Source organism: Tursiops truncatus, chromosome 8 (assembly GCF_011762595.2).
Source record: "Tursiops truncatus isolate mTurTru1 chromosome 8, mTurTru1.mat.Y, whole genome shotgun sequence".
In the NCBI taxonomy this organism is placed as follows: domain Eukaryota; kingdom Metazoa; phylum Chordata; class Mammalia; order Artiodactyla; family Delphinidae; genus Tursiops; species Tursiops truncatus.
This window is the reverse complement of record NC_047041.1, coordinates 93,284,724-93,303,351: the sequence shown is the minus strand read 5'-3', so window position 1 is coordinate 93,303,351 and position 18,628 is coordinate 93,284,724. Positions and strand designations below refer to the sequence as shown.

The 18,628-nt window shown below is 54.5% G+C and overlaps 1 protein-coding gene across 8 annotated transcripts in view; it reads right to left on the bottom strand.

Annotated features, from left to right (window-relative positions):
• The window catches only part of TSPAN18 (tetraspanin 18), a 181,567-nt gene that overhangs the window by 27,574 nt on the left and 135,365 nt on the right, over positions 1-18,628 (bottom strand). For 5 of the 8 annotated variants that reach the window (XM_073808803.1, XM_073808802.1, XM_033860509.2 and 2 more), the window contains one exon: positions 1,819-1,897. The exons of 1 other annotated variant lie outside the window; for it this stretch is intronic. The gene's annotated coding sequence lies outside the window, so the exon portion shown is untranslated. Of the gene's footprint in view, positions 1-1,818; positions 1,898-9,933; positions 10,111-18,628 lie in introns of all 8 variants that reach the window. 2 more of the 8 variants (XM_073808804.1, XM_073808801.1) reach the window with 1 other exon arrangement.

The window sequence follows — 18,628 nt, the reverse complement described above, 5'->3', positions numbered from 1 at the left end:
AGAAAGGTATACTTCGTAAATGATGACTTGGTAAAGGCAGTGCTGTTTGACCGATAAAATCCTTTAAATCTTTTTTTTTTTTTTTTTTTTTTTTTTTTCTGCAGTACGCGGGCCTCTCACTGTTGTGGCCTCTCCCGTTGCGGAGCACAGGCTCCGGACGCGCAGGCTCAGTGGCCATGGCTCAAGGGCCCAGCCGCTCCGCGGCATGTGGGATCTTCCCGGACTGGGGCACGAACCCGCGTCCCCTGCATCGGCAGGTGGACTCCCAACCACTGCACCACCAGGGAAGCCCCAATCCTTTAAATCTTGAGGCCCAGAGAGAGGAAATGGAGGAGTCAGCATCACAGGCAAACTTGCCCTCATGCGAATTCAAATCCCACAGGTGCAGGGAAAGCATGCTGGGAAAGCAGTTCAGGTGCTGTGGGTCCAGCTGCCCTTCCATGTGGGCGCCTGCCCCAGGGTGGTCCTGGGTGGGAGCCGTGGACTTGCTGTCATGGCTCTCATGGTCTCGAGACACCTGTGCCCTTCACAGCAACCCCCCCACCCCCGCCCCTGCCCTCTGAGGGTTGGTGCTTACAGATGGCTGCTTTATCATTCAACGTGACCCCCGGATGCCACTGACTGTTTCATGTATAACAAAGCCAGGTGTTTAAGGGCTTTAAGGGGAACTTTTACGTGACACTACTGTTTGTGTAAGCACTGATTTAGAATCCAGCCCTTGTATAACTTATGTCACCAGCATTTCAATAAAAGAAGTTCTTGGCCATGAAAAGGTAGAGCAGCACTGATCTGGCCCAACACCCTCACCATGGAAATGGGAAAACCAAGGCTGTGAAAGGGAAGGGGAGAGTGGCCAAGTTACAAAACCAATTAGGGATCTGGGCCTGGAGACGTGTTTCTTTTCTTTTCTTTTTTTTTTTTTTTGCGGTATGCAGGCCTCTCACTGTTGTGGCCTCTCCCGTTGCGGAGCACAGGCTCCGGACGCGCAGGCTCAGCGGCCATGGTTCACGGGCCCAGCCGCTCCGCGGCATGTGGGATCTTCCTGGACCGGGGCGCGAACCCACGTCCCCTGCATCGGCAGGCAGACTGTCAACCACTGCGCCACCAGGGAAGCCCTGGAGCCCTGTTTCTTGAAGCCCAGGCCATTGCCCGGTAGCTACTCTCCACACTCAATATTTTACTTATTTATTTTGGTAGCACACACCTTCCCTTGTTAGAATGTATGCTTAGAAAGGCATGGACTTGGGCTTCCCTGGTGGCGCAGTGGTTGAGAGTCCGCCTGCCGATGCAGGGACACGGGTTCGTGCCCCGGTCCGGGAAGACCCCACATGCCGCGGAGCGGCTGGGCCCATAAGCCATGGCCGCTGAGCCTGCGCGTCCGGAGCCTGTGCTCCGCAACGGGAGAGGCCGCAACAGTGAGAGGCCCACGTACCAAAAAAAAAAAAAGAAAAAAAAAAGAAAAAAAAAGAAAGGCATGGACTTGCTTTGTTCACTGCCGTATTCTTAGTGTCTAGAGCAGTGCCTGGCACATGTGGGTCCTCAATTCCTATGTCTGAATGAATGAATAAATGCAGGAAGAGTGGGAAAAGAGAAAACAGACACAGAACAGTAGAGACTCAGCAAATCAGAGAAACAGACAAAGTCGGAAAGATGGAGAAAGACTGAAGGAGAGAGACAGGGAAAGAGACAGAAGAAGAGATACGGGAAGGGACAGACAGACAGACTGAGAAAGGTCTGCTGGGGAGACAGGATGGTATCAGGGGATGGCACAGGGGTGCACAGGGACGGGGAAGGGGGGAGCAATTGCTGACTTGTCACCTGGGCAGTTCTGATGTCAGCGGGACAGTCTCTTGTTCAGAGGGTTTCCTGTATATTTCTGTTATCGGCCCAGCTTGTCCTGTAAGAGAGAATATTCAATTATTCTAGAAAGGCTATAAGGAGCAGCCCCATTCAAGAAGCTGCTTATGGGGCTTCCCTGGTGGCTCAGTGGTTGAGAGTCCGCCTGCCGATGCAGGGGACGCGGGTTCGTGTCCCGGTCAGGGAAGATCCCTCATGCAGCGGAGCGGCTGGGCCCGTGAGCCATGGCCGCTGAGCCTGCGCGTCCGGAGCCTGTGCTCCGCGGTGGGAGAGGCTGCAACGGTGAGAGGCCCGCATACCGCTAAAAAAAAAAAGAAGCTGCTTATGAACACCCGATCCCCCTTCGGATACGCACGTTCTGGGCCAGTGCCTTGCTGATCTGGGCCCGTTAGCGCTAATGAAAAGCTCTCAGCACCTGGGGCACTCCAGCTGGGGAGGCCCGCACTCCATGCCCGCCTTCTGCCCAGATGGCAGCTCCCGGGTGCCCTTGCTGGGGCCGCATGGGGAACCACATCTTCAAGAGACTTAGGGTTTCTGGCATGGGCTTCAGCTATGCTGACACGCTACTGCATGTGGCTGATGAACGGGGAGAAGAGGGTGGGTGTGGTGGCCCATACAACTGGATGCCCCCTGGATGCCACCTGGGCGTCTGCACTGATGCCTCAGCAGAGAGAGTGCTGGCAGAGCGCCGTAAATCAAACACCCGCCCCAGAAACTCTGACTCCCAGGGGAGAGAAATTTGATGCTGGAAAGTGTGCCTTAGGCTTTGCATAAGGATTTGCCAGAAGGCTCCTTTCCTCCTTTCCACTGCCAGCTCCCAGCAGTGGGAATGGGGGTGTGATTTCAGCAGTCAAACGGGCCCAGATGGAGACGCCTGTTCTGTCACATGTGTGGGGAATTCCATAGCCGGCTGCTGCTCAAACACTGGGCTAGAGGACATTTCCAGGGAAAACCTGAGGTCTGGGGGAGCTTGGGCTGCAGTGGGCCTTCCCATGGGCAGGAAGGGGGAATTTCTGCGTCTTGGGTACCTGTTCAGATTTCTTCCCATTACCATCAGTGGTGGGGATGAGGGGCGGTAGGTGAAAGAGTCCTCTCCCTCCCTCCCTCCATCCCTCCATCCTTCCCTCCATCCCTCCATCCATCCATCCACCCATCTGCTCAGCAACTCCTACCTTGCGCTGGGTGCTGTGTTAGGAAATGGAGATACAAACAAGCACGAACTCAACACTTGGGTGGCAGTGGGGGTAGGAGATTGGGGGAGGCAAGGGAAGGGATGATAATAGGGCTGGGCGCCCACAGGAAGGAGGACAAACTCTCCACTGGTGTAACTCCACTGGTGTAACTTCACTGGGGGCAGTTAGGGAGTTTTCACCGGGAAGGGGACAGTGCAGGGGAGTAAGTTTTGAGGGAGTGTAGATGTGGGGATGGGCAGAGGTGGGGAAAGGCAGGAGAAGGGGCCCCCTGAGAGCTCTCTGAGGTTCCAGGAACTGGTACCCCACTCCCGTTTAGCCTAAACAGACACACGTGGCAAGTCTTCAGCTGCCTGCCTCGGTATCTGCTGTATGGCTTTGGGCTGTATGCTTACATGCATGAGCTCATTAAATGCCAGGAGCAACCCTAGGAAGTAGATATCATACCATCACCTCCATTTTACAATGGGGAAACCGAGACCTGGAGAAGGAAGTGACTTGTCCATCATCACACAGCTAGTAAGTGATGGACCAAGAAGCCACACCCAGCAGTCAGAATCAAAGCCAGCTTTCGTGGAAAGGGCTGCATTCACTCCCATGATTATGGTGAATCCTCAAGACAGATCTGCAGGGTGGACTATTGCCCCATTTTATGGAAGGAAACTGAGGCTTAACTGTGGCAAAGCGGCTGCACCCTCTTGAGATCCGAGGCTCTTTCTAAAACTCCAGGCGAGATGTTAGAAAAACTGTGCTGGGGGCCAGGAGTGGGGAAGAGGGCAGAAGCCCAGCTGCATCTGAACAGTGACAGATCCCCTGAAATTGACCCCGGGGGTGTGGAGAAGGGAGGACACTGTCACTACCAGGCAGGACACTGCCACCTGGGTGGACATCTGGGGGGAGAAGCCCCCGGGGTCTAGGCAAGGCCCAAGGAGCTCTGGGCTGGAACTCTATCCAGGGATGGCTCACAGGGCAAGATGAAGCCAACTCAGGGTCCTTCCTAGAGCTCGGGTTTCTGTGGCCTAAGAAATGGAAGCCCCAATGTCTAGTTCAGGAGATGCACCCCACACCCAGCCCCAGGGCTCAGGGAAGCAGGGAGGGGGTCATAGTTTTCTCTTACCCCCGTTCTTCCCCTGCCCCGTCCCAGCCCTGGTGCCCCCAAAGCACCATCCTCTGCCCAGCATCTCAGGCTGGTGGTCATCTTGAGTGTGACACAAACCACCTTCCTCTGGACACTGAGGCTGGGATGAGAGGCCTGGGTGATGCAGAAGGCTCACCCGGGGGCGGGGAGGAGGTGCTGAGCTCCGCATGAATCTCCAGCGTCTCTTCACCTCCTCTTCACCAGGATGCCCCCTCCCTGATTGTTTTCTCACCCAGTGAAGATCTACACTAAGGGGAAGCTGGGAAAGGACGGCCTGGGAGATGCCTGCCAGCTCAGCCATCACCACTGCTTCTGCACAGTCTGGGACGGCACCTGCCCTGGCCAGCACCCTGGAGGCCTTCAGAAAATCACTACTCTCCCTGAGACGCTAGGTGCTCCTATGAAAACTGTGATTCTCAGTTTTGAAGCCAAAGGTAGTTGTAAGAATTCATGAAGTGAAGCGATATGATGTGAAAACTCTTGGAAACACTGTTCCCATGGGGAGCTATTATCCGCATCCTCATATATTGAAAATAGGTGGACGCCCAAACCATGTTCACTGGTTATCAGTGGAGGCGGGCGTGGGGCAGACCATGGACATCTGGCTTGGTCAGGATGGATATAAATATCTTTCCTTTAAATGGCCCCAAAGTCAAATTAGTTGCTCCAATTTTGTGATAATTGAGCCTAATAGTAACTAGTAGTATTGAGCATTTACCATGTACCAGACTCTGCTAAGCATTTCTCCTGCATCCTCTTATTTGATCTTCACTTAGGAGGTAGGTATCATTATTATCCCATTTTACAGATGAGGAAACTGAGGCTCAGTGCATATAATTAACTGGCCTGGATTCATTCATATGGTTAGTAAGACCACCTGGCCATGAATCAGGCCTAAGTCTGCTAGACTCCAAACCAGAGCACCTGATAAGACATTGATCCATGGACGTGGCACAAGAGAGAGGACGCCAGAAAGAGGGGGCGCTATGCCCCAGTCTCCAAAGTTTCCAACCCAGTGCTGCTCTGCCCTGAATCAGGCGACCAGGCAGTGTCCCAGTGAGCTGGCTAGCATCCTCCCCCATGCCAGCTGGAGGCCTTTGGGGGATGACCCCATCCTGCCATCCCTTGACAGATGGGAGTCCTGAGGCCCAGAGAGGGGCAGAGACCCTCTGTGTGTGAGGTCACGCAGCACTGCTGCATTCTCCTCTGCAGGCCCCTGCCTGGGCCAGACAACTTTATTAATCCTGTCAATCCCACTGCCCCAGATGGCGGCTCAGTCCCATCTGCATAGAGCAGGCCCAGGAGGGGTTCTCTGATTAAGAAGAACAGCTCAGTTCATAAATCACTCCTTTTACTTTCACCGCCCCCAGGCCCCGGGCATGCTTTCTGGAGAGAGAGAAAAGAAGGCAGGTGGACAGGGGTGATGGAGAAGCCCCCATCGGAGGAAGCAAATGTAGACCTGGGCTGGAGGGAGCCGAGAAACGTCTTGTCTGCACTCTGGCCAGGTGAGGGCGCTGTGGTGCAGGGAAGAGCCTCAGGGGGTCCCAGGGGAGCGGCCTCACCTGGGTCCCAACCAGTACCGGCTCTGCCCCCAACAAGCTGTGAGACGTGGGCCAGCTTCCTCACCACCTGCGCCTCCATCTCTCCATCTGTGAGACGGGCATTCTCAGATCTAACTCCCAGGGTCACTGCGTGGATGGAGAGATGGTGTAGGAAAAAGCACTTGAGCGGCTGTACGTCCAGTTCCTTCCTTCCTGTGCACGCCAGGCACCTGCTAGTGCCAGCACTGGGCTGGGTCCAAGGCACGGAGACCAGCGGCTTCCCTCCCTCAAGGACACACTAGAGCCTACTGAGAATTAATAACCCGGTGCTCAAAGAGGAGTGTGAGCAGACACCTCAACCAAGGGCGTGCCGGGCAGGAAGGGAAACAAGTGCCGACTGCCTGGTGGGGCTGCAGGGGGAGCCTAGAAGCTGGGGGGCCTGTGTGTGGAGGACAGGGCAGGGACCGACATTTACTGAGCCTCAGTGAATACTGCAAGCCATTGTGTTATGGGCATTTACCTATAATGATCCTCCAAAGAGATCTGCAAATTATCAGTAGATAAATCACCATCGTTCCCTTTTACAGAAGAGGAAAGTAAGTCTCCAAGGGGCTAGGAAGGCCCCAGAGCCAGAACTGACCCAGGTTTGCCTGACTCGAAGACGCAAGAGTTCCTTCATCAGGACTTGGCGCTGAGGCGTGTCAGAAGAACGATGATTCTTGTCATCAGGTTCCGAGCTGAGCGGTGGGGGGGGGGGGGGGTTGGGGCGGGGGAGGGAGAACTTATTTGGAGCTGGCGGTGCCTGCTGGGCCTCATCCCAAGATACACGGTCTCATAAACAAGCAATTGGCCCGAAATCCTGGCGCGCCTGGTGATAGCACGGACACGGGGACATGGACACAGCTGATGGGGGATAACATCTAATTAGGCTCCTGGGGGCAGAGCCTGTGGTGGATGTAGCGGATCCTAAGTGACAGCCTTCCCCAGCCTCCACGCTGGAAGCAGAGTGGCTGCAGCGTCTGGGAAAGCACGGTCTGTAGTCTGTGAGCAGAACCAGGTCTGGGCACTGCATGTTCCTGCCGCAAGCCCTCTCCTCTGCCATCAGAGAATCTTCAAAGAAGGAAGCCTTAGTGAGGGCTGACTCCAACTCTCTTTTTTCCACACTGGGGGATGCTGAGGGCCAGAGAGTGGAAGGGTCTGGCCCAAAGTCACACAGCAGCGTCAGAACCAGGAACTCCTGATTTCAAGCCCACTGCTCTTCCCACCACTCAAGGCAGCCCACTAAGACAAACATCTTAATTTATTTTGACTTCTGAAAGCATTTTACACACATTATTTTATCGAATCCTCCCAACCACCCCAGGAGATAGGCAGTCTTGTTTTATACATGAGGAAACTGAGGCTCAGAGAGATGAAATCCCTGGCCCAAGGTTGGAGAAATTGCTGGGACAAAGCAGGGTTCCCATCCTTCTGCCCTGGCCGTCCTCCAGAGGTGTGGCCCGGGGACTCTGGGCTGCTGGTCCCCAGAGTGACCCTTGCCACAATCCTTGCCCCCTGCCCCATGGACCTGGACTGGACTCAAGCCACAGAAGGCGCTCATCCCCGACACTTCCTGGGATGGGTCCATGGCTCCATCCTCCTGCCTTTGCACTGAGATGGTCCATTTGCAAAGGCCTCTGGGAAGGCTCTGCACCTTCCACCAAAAGCTGGTGGGCAACCTGGCTGCTTCCATGGGATCCAGAGAGTGTCCACCCCACGGCCTCTCTGGATCAGCAAAGAACAAGTTCCCTCCCAGCCAACCGTTATTCTGTGGCAATTTATATCAGAAAACACTTCCTTTTTATGTTCTTTCATTCATTCCCCATTTAGTGAGCACCCTTGGCCTTTGGGGGGAACCCACAGCCCCGGGGGACCTGGGTCTGGGGGATCTGCCAGTAGACTGTGTCTGCAGCTCCTCCCATGCTAGGAAATGTCACTGTGTCCCCAGCCTCCAGGCAGCCCTCTCCCCAACGTGGGTTCTCCGCCCAGCCTGGCACAGGAAGCGGTGACTTCAGGCAACACCTCTGCTTCACCTGGCTGAGTCTGTCTCATTATTCTCCAGGGGGCCTCCTGGAAGCTTTTGTTAGTCTTTATGCTAACCAGAGCCTGCAGCTAGTTAGCTCTTACTGTATACCTGGCCTTGAACTAACGGCATACAGAACCTCACAAGAATCCCAGGAGGTGGGTCTGCTCCCCGCCGACCTGTGATTGAATCAGGCTCAGAGACGATGAGCGGCCTGCCTCAGGTCACTCAGCCAGGCTGCAGGGGTCCCCTGGCCTGATCCCAGAGCTGAGCTCTTAGCAAGGGTCTCTCACTTTTCCCCCAACCCTACATAAAATAAAAGACATAGGAGTAAACCAATTATATTAAAATATGGTTACAAGAATATTTAAAAAACATTTGTAAAATGCAAATACTTCTTTATCAACCTATTAAATTCAAGATCCAGTGATAGGTTCAATAACTATTGAAATCTGCAACAGTTTTGGGGTGCTATGAAAGTATCTGCTTCTATATATTGATGGCAACATTACAAGTACAGCTAATGGGTCTGGGGGATCTGCCAGTAGACTGTGTCTGCAGCTCCTCCTGTGCTAGGAAGTGTCACTGTGTCCCCAGCCTCCAGGCAGCCCTCTCCCTCTAATGGAGCTATGGCTTGTTGCCTGTGATCATAGTTGGAGGAAATGCTCAATTTCAGTTAGATGTTAGTGAAAGCAAAGATATAATCTTCTCCCCCAAGTTCACCAATTCCTCAAGTTCCATGTCGTCCACGGACCCTGGGATAGGCACTCCTGCCTTAGACATAGCTCATCCCTGACAGTAACGCCCCACCCCACTTGCGGCTCATCAATCCAGTTTGTCACTCACAATCTCCATCCCTCCCTCCCTGAAAGGGAAAGAGGATGCCCTTTTCCCTCAGCCCCCACCCCCAGCAGAGGGGCAGAAAGTTTACAGCAGGAGCAAAGGGGACCATAGGGGCAGGGAAGAGGAGGGGTGTCAGAACCCTAAACTGACCATAGCCACACGTGGCCACCTTCCTGCCCAGGGCAGGCATAGGCAGCTTGGGTGGAAGTGGAGGCCAGGGAGCCAGCCAGTCTGAGAAGCCCCTGGGGAGTCTGTTCAGCCCTCGAACTTCCAGCCCTGAGATTTGGATTCCGTGGGCTCAAGGAGAGGCCTACCGGTCGGTCTTTCCTTCTGATCCATCCCTGGGGGGTGGGGGGGGGAGTCTACACTGTCAGGTTCAAAGACCTCAAGGTGAGAACCCCCCTGAGGACTATCTGGAAGGCCAGGGCTCCAAGCAGGCTGAAAATCATGCTCCCCAAATCTAGGAGGGTAACCATGGAACCAGCCAATGGCTGTGTGCCAGTCAGATGCCCAGCGTCCCTCCCCCATCACCCCGGGCAGACAGAGCCCAGGTTCTCCGACGTGACCCAGCCTCCAGCACGTGGCTCAGGGCCTCCTCCCAGCCTCCCCATCTTCTGCCTTCCCTCCAAGGGAAGAAAACTGAACGATGATTCCACGCCACTGGCCTCCTGCTGGGACCAGCCAGCACGTGTCTGGATTGTCTGCAGTGGAGATTTTAATTCCCTGGAAATCCTCTTGCCTCTGGAGAGAGCCTGGGGCTGGGGAGAGAGGCAGCAGTCTTTTCTGTTTCCCCCAGGGGTTTGAGATGGAATGAAATATAGGAGAGGAGGTGCTTTGCGAACTGAAGAGCAGAGTCCAGATGGAGATCAGAAGAAACTTGCAGGACTGGCCTCATCCCCTCGGGCTTACTTCCTAAGGGGGCACTCACAGGATGAAGTGGAGGGGGGAACAGGCCAGCCTTATGGTTTGCTGGTGCATCTGTGCTGGCCGGAAAGGGAGGCTGCCCGAGAAAGTGACTCAGAGTCACCCTCATCCTGCAGCCAAGGAGACTGGCGTCCAGAGGGGAAGGGACTTGCAGCAGAGCCAAGGACACACAGCAGAGTCAGGGCTGGACGGCACTGTCCAGACTCCTAGCCTGGGTGCCCCCTGCCACGCCTGAGGGCCGGCCTCAAAACGCATCCCAGGCGACGCCAGGCCCCTGGGAAAGGTGAGTGTGGAGTCAGCGGCCGCAGCCACTGTATACTCACACCGGGATTGGAGGGGACAGGGCCAGGGAACACTGGATGTATCCTTAGCACTTACCATTGCTGGCAGACCTTCTCCACCAGACATAAGCCTTTGGTGGCCAGGGCTGTGTCTCCCACTTCCTCTGAGTCCCCTCAGGGCACACAGGGGGTACTGGATGGAATATTATCAATATAATAACTGCTACTGCTTTGCGTGGGCCAGGAGCCGTGCTGAGCACTGTTCCAACGTCACCTGAAATGGGTCAATTATCCCCAAGTTACCCGGGAGTACACGGGGGCCCAGGGAAGGTGAGCAAGTTTCCCACAGTGGCCCAGCTGGTGAGAGCAGCACTGGGGTTCAGACCCCAATCCAGACAACAGGCCCACAAGACGGAAGCAGGTGAAGAGAACAGGCTGGCAGGCACGAGTCCTGGATTCGAGTCCAGACTCTTGAAAACTGGGGAGAAGTCTGCCCTTTCTCTGACCCTCGAGATCTCTGGCTGTTTCCCACGGTGACTGCATCTATAAGCCCCGGTTGGGAAGCAGAAGCCCCCAGCCCTCCCTCCCACTCGCTCTTGCTTCCCACGGTTCATCCTTCTTAGGGCTGGAGCAGCAGGAGACCCTTTGAAAGACTTGGTAATCCATCCCAAAATATGCAGGGCTGTTGCTGGGGCAACCTGGCTGCCACACAGCCCAATTTAAATATTTAATGGCTTCGCGGGTATTAAGGGGCCCTGGGAACTGGGCGGGAAAGGGCACAGGTTTGAACCGGGGTAAGGGGGCGGGGAGCCCGGGCAGCTCCTGCCAGAGCAGCCCCTCCCCCATGAGCCCCATCAGAGAAGGGTGCCTAGGGCTCCTGGCTTCTGTTGCTGTGCTTAGTGTCTGAAAGGATAAAAGCAGGAGCCCAGGCAGTGGGTGAGACACGGAATTCCACTGCGGGGGTATGGGAGGGGAGAGGGTCCAGGGGAATCTCTGTTGCAGGTGGACTATTTTTCGTAAGTGCCTACAGTGCGGCGGACACTATGCTAAGGTCTTACATTCTCTCCTTTGAGCCTCACTATAATCCTATAAGGCAGGCATACTATTGCTCCCAATTTACAGCTGAGAACCGGGATCAGAGAGGTGAAGCGACTTGCCCAAGGCCACACAGCTGCTGAGCGGCAAACTTGAACCCAAGGCCGGGTGGCTCCACAGCCAGTGCTCTTTTAGCTACATCTATCAGGAGCCAGGCCAGAAACATCGCTGCTAGCTAATACCTGTAACAGCGGGCATGTATGAAGTCCTTTCTAAGGGCCAGGCACTGTGCTAAGGGCTTTACAGGCTCTAATTCACTTAATCTTCACCACTACCCTGTGAGGGAGGCGCCCCCATTTTACAGATGTGGAAACTGAGGCCTCGAGAAGGGAAGTCAGACACCAAGATCACAGGGAAGTGGGGAAGCCTGTATTCCAGCCTCAGCAGGACACTCCAGAGCGGGTATTCTTCATCTAGTTCTTAGCCCAAATTTAGAAACTTGTATAACAAAAACAACAACAAACAAATAAAGATCCAATTTAAAATCCTTTTTCACCCTCGTGCTTTGTCCTCATCCTCCCAAGATGGATAGGGCGGCAAAAGGAAATCCTTCCAACTGCTTAGTAATAAAGATGAGTCGCCTTGAGCTTTCTTGGCTTCAGCCACTTGCTCTACACACAAGACATGGGCACATGGACAACGATGTAGACACAGCCTTGCAGACACACAGACACATGCATAGACAAACATATAGTACACAGACACTCGTACAGACATCCAGGCAGATACAGGTACACACATAGGTACTTACACAGGCACACACACACACGCAGATGTGGCCTCCGGTCGCTTTCTGCCTGATGGAACTGACTACAGTGTCAGGAGAGAGAGAGAAAAGACATCAAAAGTCATTTGGCCAATGCCTCTGCCAACCTCAAGACTATTTGAAACGGCCGCACTGATCTGATCTTATTCTTAAAGATCTTCAGGAAGGAGGACGATCCCCATAGCCTCATTCTGATGTCTCCTTCTGAAGTAGGGAAGTTCTTCCTGGCATCTAACCAAATTCCCTCCTGCTTTACATTAATCACAGTGCAAGTCCTGACATCGGTATTCTGCTTACAGCTCCCAGAGCCCTCCTGTTTCTATGCTCTTGCTTGACCCCCATAGCCATCCAGCAAGGCAAGCAGAGCAGAGATGACTATATAGTATTTTATGGGGAGTAGGGCCCAGAGAAGTTAAGGAGCTTGCCTGAGATGACACAGCTCCCATTGGAGCCGGGCTTCAACCCAGGTATATGCTGCTGATTTCACGGCTCCTTGAACTACACCAGGTGCTATCAATGTCCCATGGATTTCACTTTGTCTTCTCCTGTCTGCAGTGAGCCTCCTTGGATCTCAGCCTGTCAGTGTTCAGCGAGGGGACGGCACTGGCCCTGGCTCACATCCCTCCTGCCTGAGTGATGCCCTGGTGCAGCATGGGGGATGGGGGCGTCTCAGAGTTGGGTGATCCCGGAGTTGCCCCACGCAGAGGCGACCGCATCCTCCCTCCCCAGAAAGGAGTTTTCCTGTGCTGAGAGCAGACTGGTGAGGCTGTCCTCTCCTTCTCAGAGCGTCCTCCACCCCATGGCAGGCTCCCTCGACTCCCCAGGGACCAGGAACTGTCCCCAGAGCAGAACCAAGCCACGCCCCGAGCCTTACGCCCACAGGGCGCACTGCCCCACTTGCATTTGCTTGGTAGTAAATATTAGAGACACTGGGTCTTCCCAGGGCAACTGCAATTCATTCTAGTCACCTGGCCCGAATTAGGGAGGCCACAACCCCTTGCCATAAACGGAATGACGACAGGTATTTGGAGCTCGAGTTAAGGAGGAAAAACAATGGAAAAGCAGAGAGACCATGACTGAGAGTCCTGCCTGGCTTGAGAAGATCCTGAGAGGAAATGAATCAAAAGGAAGATCCGGGGCCGGGGCCTGAGTAGACGAACAGGCAGGAGTCAGAGAGACCTGTTTTCTTTCCTCCCCATAAAATATCATCCCAGCTGCTCCTAGGAGCCCTCAAGAAAGGTGTGGGCAGGGGTGGGGGTAGGGAAAGGGCTGGGCTTAGACAGACACAGGAACCGGGCTCAGACAAAGGGAGTGCTTCATCCTTCCACAGAAGCCTGTTCACCAGCGCCACCAAACATCGGTGACTTACAGGCCAGGAAGGATGCTGGCAATCCCACCAGGAAGCCGCAGGGATAAGCAAGTATTTGGACCTTACAGGGCCCCAGGAGAGAATTTCTATTTCCTTCTGACAAAATAATAACTAATAATAAAAAATAAAACTTCTCCAGGCCTTTGTTTCTCCATCTGTAGAACGGGGCAGAAAGCCCCACCTTGTTCATCTAATGGGCCGGTAGTGTCTGGGCAGCCCTGGGCAGCCTGCCTGCTGCAGGCTTGGCCCCTCTCTGAGGCTCTAGTGGATGACTGATGACCCATGCAGAGCACATTACAAGCCGAGGATGTGCCCTTGGATTAGTCTGCTGTGCCTGGAAGGCCTCTTCTCTTCTCTGCTGAGGCCCAATAGCAGTTAGAAGGGGCGGGGAGTCTGGTGTGCAGTTTGGGTGGATCTGAGCCAGTCCTGGCTTCTGCATCCCTGGGGAGGGGCGCAGGGTGGCTCTGGTGGTGATGATCAGAGTTAACACTTACAGAGTGCTTACTGTGTGCCAGGCACCATTCTAAATGCTTCCTATCTATTAACCTTTAATTCACAATAATCTATGAAGTGGGTACAATTAGTATGCTCATTTTACAGATGAGGAAACCGAGGCACAGAGAAGTCAATTAACTTGCCCTGAGTCATACAGCTATTAGACTAGCATTTGAACCCAGGCAGGTAGTTCCAGCATCTGGGCTTAGAGGGTGTCCAAGATGTCCCGAAGTTTGTGGGGCAAACCACGGAGCTCTCCAGAATTAGGAAACCCACTAGAAAAGAGTGTTGCAGTGGGAACTGGGGGCTCAGGGTCTGGAACTTGCTCTGCTGCTAACTAACCATGTGACGTCGAGCAAGTTACTTGCCACCCGCCGGCCTCCGGGGCTTCTCTGCAGAGGCAGCTTGCAGAGTGGCCAAAGGCATCAGAATGGCTGGGTGGAACTGTCTCCCCGACTCGCTACCTCTGTGGCCTCGGCCCCTCTGAGCCTCAACAAACGTGCGATCTTGCAGGTCCTGTGAACGTGGATGGGACTGTGCTCCACGGAAAGCTCTAGAAGTGGAAGCTTTTGTTGTTTATTCGGAAGCCACGCCTTTTGCTCATCCACAGTTTTGTGGCTCCCAGCACCAATGCTGAGCAAACACCTGGGTGTCGTTGGCTCCGCTTTGGGTAGGGAGTACTCCTTACCGTCCTTTTAGAAATGGAAATGGTGGCCTGAATATTTGAGGAGCAGACCTCATCATTTAAAAATGTAAATACAGCCCAGTCTGCAGCCTCCAGAGCTAAATGTCAGCAAAATAAAGGGGTCGGGGCTTAAGAAGGCCCCGATGAGACAAGGACACTGGGGGCGGAGGGCAGGTGGTCTCGCCCCTTGTGAACGCCGATCTCAGGGTGCGTGGGGTGTGTCTGAGCGTGGCGGCGAAGGAGGCCACACAGCCACTCACACGCGCTTCAGCTGCCCTGCAGACCACACAGATCAATGGTGCCACTTGCCTGTGTGCCCCCTATTTTGTCAGGGACGGGGTGCTCAGAGGGGACTTCAGGCCAGGCTCCAATCAGGCAAATTGGTACTTTTTCTGCAACCCCAGAGGATATAAGGATAAAAGGTCCAGGGATCTGGATTCAGTTTTGGACTTCACGGCTACCAGCTGGCTCTGTGGCTGGACTAAGCCCCCTCTCTCTGTCTCGGGTCCTGAGTGCCGGGCTTCCCCGCTGCCTCTCCATCTCCGAGTCTCAACTCTGTCTGCGCTCTCTTCCCTCTCTGAGTGCACACACACAGACACACACACACAGACACACACACACACACTACTGTGACCACTTCCTGCAGGGGTGGAAGGCTGGAAACATTTTCTCTTAAAGCCCACCTCGTCGGGGGCCTGGACGTAGATCCCCTAGCCCTACCCTGGGAGTGTGACCCCCAGCGGGCAGTGGCCACGTTTACTTTAGAGGATCTGCACGTGTGAACCATTGTACAAAGCCTGCTTGCCCAAGGCAGCCTCAGGACTGCCGGCGCCCTGCCGGGGCAGAGGGATCTTGGGGGAGCCTCCTTGCTGAGAAAAGGAAGAACGTAGCAGGTGTTTCATTTCCCCCTGGCTGCCCAATAATTAAGAAAGAGGAAGACTCAGCAAGTTCAAGGGGCAAGGTTGGCGTTTCCCAGGGACCCCACAGGGATGGGGACGGGGGTGGGTGTACAGAGCAGGCTTTAGGATGAGGCCATCCTGGGCTCCAGTCTGAGCCTATCCCCGGGCGCTCATGTGACCTTGAGCAAGCACCTCTGAGCTCCTCGAAGGTGACTCCAGAGCCACCAGGTCCCTGCCCGCTGTGCAGACCTGGGTCGCATCCAGGCAGACCTGGGTCGCATCCAGGCGGGCTTAGGCAGCAGGGCTGCACCCGGAGCTGAGGTGAGTGCTGGCCAGATAGTTCTGAATTTTGCTTCAGGCCATTACTCCAGCAATTGTCTCTTCCTGGGTGTAATTCTGAACAGTAAATGTTATTGGAGAGCAGATCCTGTGGGAAACATTTTCTGTAGAGGCCTCATATTGGACTTTCCAAGGTAAATGTTCCAGTAAGAGATAAGCCCAAAGAAAATCCTGGATCCATTACCCGAGTGAGGCAATGGGGGTGGGGATAAGCCACCTCCTAGCTGTGCCCTGGGGCAACCAGTGCCTCCCAGTCAACTGGGATGAATGAAATATGGAGTATGCTTAGAACAGGGCCTGGCATACAGCGGGGCCTCTGTGAAGGCCCACTCACATTGCTGGGCCCTGGGTGGAGAATATATATTTTCACATACATCCCACTGAAGGTTTCTGACAACTTTGCAAGGTATAATATCCTTGGTTCATGGAGGAGAAAACTAGGATGGAGACCCTGAAGGATTTCGGATTAGGGCTGACCTGTGTGCATTCTAAAGCCCAGGGCCGTGCCCTTCTCTCTGCTACGTTTCAGTTACCTCACACCATTTTAAGGTCCCCTTTGCCTCCAAAATATGGCCTTAGGGATCCTTTGCCCGACTTCATCAGTGATGATCAAAGAAACCCTTTCTTCCCAGGATGTCTTGTCCTTGTCACGAGGTTATACCTGCCCAGCTGCTCCTGGAGGGGACTGGCCCTCAGGGGCAGTGGCAGAGGTTCAGGGGGTCTGAGAAGCCAGGACCTGGGAAGGAGGGACCCCGCCCTCATCTGCGGAACCAGTTCACAGGGACAGAACAAACAATAAGAATGTATTGCACGTCTACAGAGCTTCATGGGCCACACACGGTTCTCACTGGCTCTTGCAACCCTATGTGGTAGATGCTTTTATTACCCCCATTTTTCAGCTGTGACAACTGAGGCTCAGAGAGGTTAAGTCACTTGCTCAAGGCCACACAGCTAGAAAGCAGCCGGGCTGCTCCAGAGTCTAGGCTTGTAACAACAGCCTGACACTTCCCCCTCTCCCATCTGCGGTAGCAGGAGCCCTAGGCCTGTTGCAGAAGGACTGACGGCCAGAGCCTCCAGCCTGCAGGCCCGTCCCTCTAGGGCCACCAGGTGTATGTGGGGCCTGCAGTCTGCTGCCCCCAACCAGAGTGGAGTGGTGTCCCGGTGGATGGGCTGTCACGGAGGACTCCATCGCTTTCCCATCTTAGAGAACGTCAAGGCTTGAGGGGCCCCCGAGGTCCTAGAGTCCGTCTCTTTCATGTTAAAGATGATAGCTCTGAGGACCTGCCCCCAGTCACAGCATATTCTGAGGGGCTTCAGCGTTACGTGCTGGCTTCAGATGGTTTCGCCCTCTTCTGTTCACTTCTCAGGGGGGCTGTGGCCAGCTGCAGAGTCTCAGAGGTGACACTCGGGTTGGGCCCCAACTCCCAAAAAGTCCCAGGGAGGGAACACTTCCCATGTTCTACGTGCTTCGGCTGCCCTCTCATTTAATCCTCATGTCACTATTAGTATCCCTATTTACAGATGAGATGGGGTCCCAGAGAGGGGACACCGCTTCCCCAGGGTCACAAAGCTTGGAGGAAGGGAAGCTGTGGTCCTCTGCCTTGAGGCCACTGGCAGGGAGCAGGGGTCTCTGCATAACCACTAGCCAGCACAGGACAGCTTCCAGCTCTGTCCTCCGGACCTGAGGCTGCCTGGCTGCCCCACTCCCTGGTATTCATGCTACATATCTTGGAGTTCATTTGGAGGAAGGGGACAAAGTTTATGAAGATGCATTGCGGTGGCCGCCTTGGGGGCTCTTCTGGCACAGATACCGTCGGGGTGCCTTTGGATTGGCCTTTTTTTTTTGCAGTACGCGGGCCTCTCACCGTTGTGGCCTCTCCCGCTGCGGAGCACAGGCTCCGGACGCGCAGGCTCAGCGGCCATGGCTCACGGGCCCAGCCGCTCCGCAGCGTGTGGGATCTTCCCAGACCGGGGCACGAACCCGCGTCCCCTGCCTCGGCAGGCGGACTCCCAACCACTGCGCCACCAGGGAAGCCCTGGGTTGGCCTTTTGATCGCACACAGCTTGCCGGCGATGGAGCCTCCCAGCCCTGGGACCAGGACAGCTCTTGTCCAGTCAGAGGAAGAAGAGAGCTAAGAGTCATCCCTCACCAACAGCAGAGGGGCTGCCACTCATTCCTGCCCAGAGACAACTTGTCTCTGGGTTTCCAGAGGATAATGGGACACCTTCATCCTTCCCCCTGTCATTCTGGCCTCCAGGTACTAACTAACCACCGGGGACCAGAAACAACCAGCTCTTGTTGAAGGAATCGTCTACACCCAGGCATTTACTTACCCCCATCACATCCTCACAACAGCTTACGAGGCCCCCCACACTTTGCTGAGCTCATCTCTGACCACCCGCCTCCTCCCTCACCCCACTCCAGCCAGCTCTAGCCACACTGATCTCTTCCACGTGGTAAGAGCACATCTACCTCAGGGCCTTTGCACCTGCTGGTCCTTCTGCCTGGGACTCTCTCTCCCTCTGATATTCCACACAGCATATTCCTTCACTTCATTCAGGTCTCTGATCAAATTCCTCAGGGAGATATTCCCTGACCACCCCCAGCCTTGCTCCCCAACAACCTAATATAGTCCCTCTCCCCAGTCACGTCTATCCCCTTGTTGTTGACACTTATCTCCAACAAAGTTCTCTTCCGGTTATTTTTCTTCTGCCTCCTTCCCTTGAATGCCTGGTTCATTGCTGAATCCCAGCATCTGGTACAGTACCTGCCACAGAGTGAGTGCTCAGTGGACGTTTGGGGAAGGAAGGAAAGAAGGAAGAGAGGGAGGGAGGAATCAATCTCTGCATGGGCCTCTTTCACACATTTCTGATTTAACTCTTGCTAAAACGCTATCAGAAGATGAAGGACCAGCTACAGAATTTGTGGGGCCCAGTAAAAATGAGGCGTCTCTTATTCAAAAGTTATTAAGACTTTCAAGGTGGCAGCGGCAGAGCATTAAACCAAATGCAAGGCTCTGTGCCACTGCCCAGGTTGCACACCTGTGAAGCTGGCCCTGAGGAGGTGTTACTACCATTTCCACTGTGCTGCTCAGGGATGGGAGGATCAGAGAGGTGTAGTGGCTTGCCCAGCGTCACACAGCA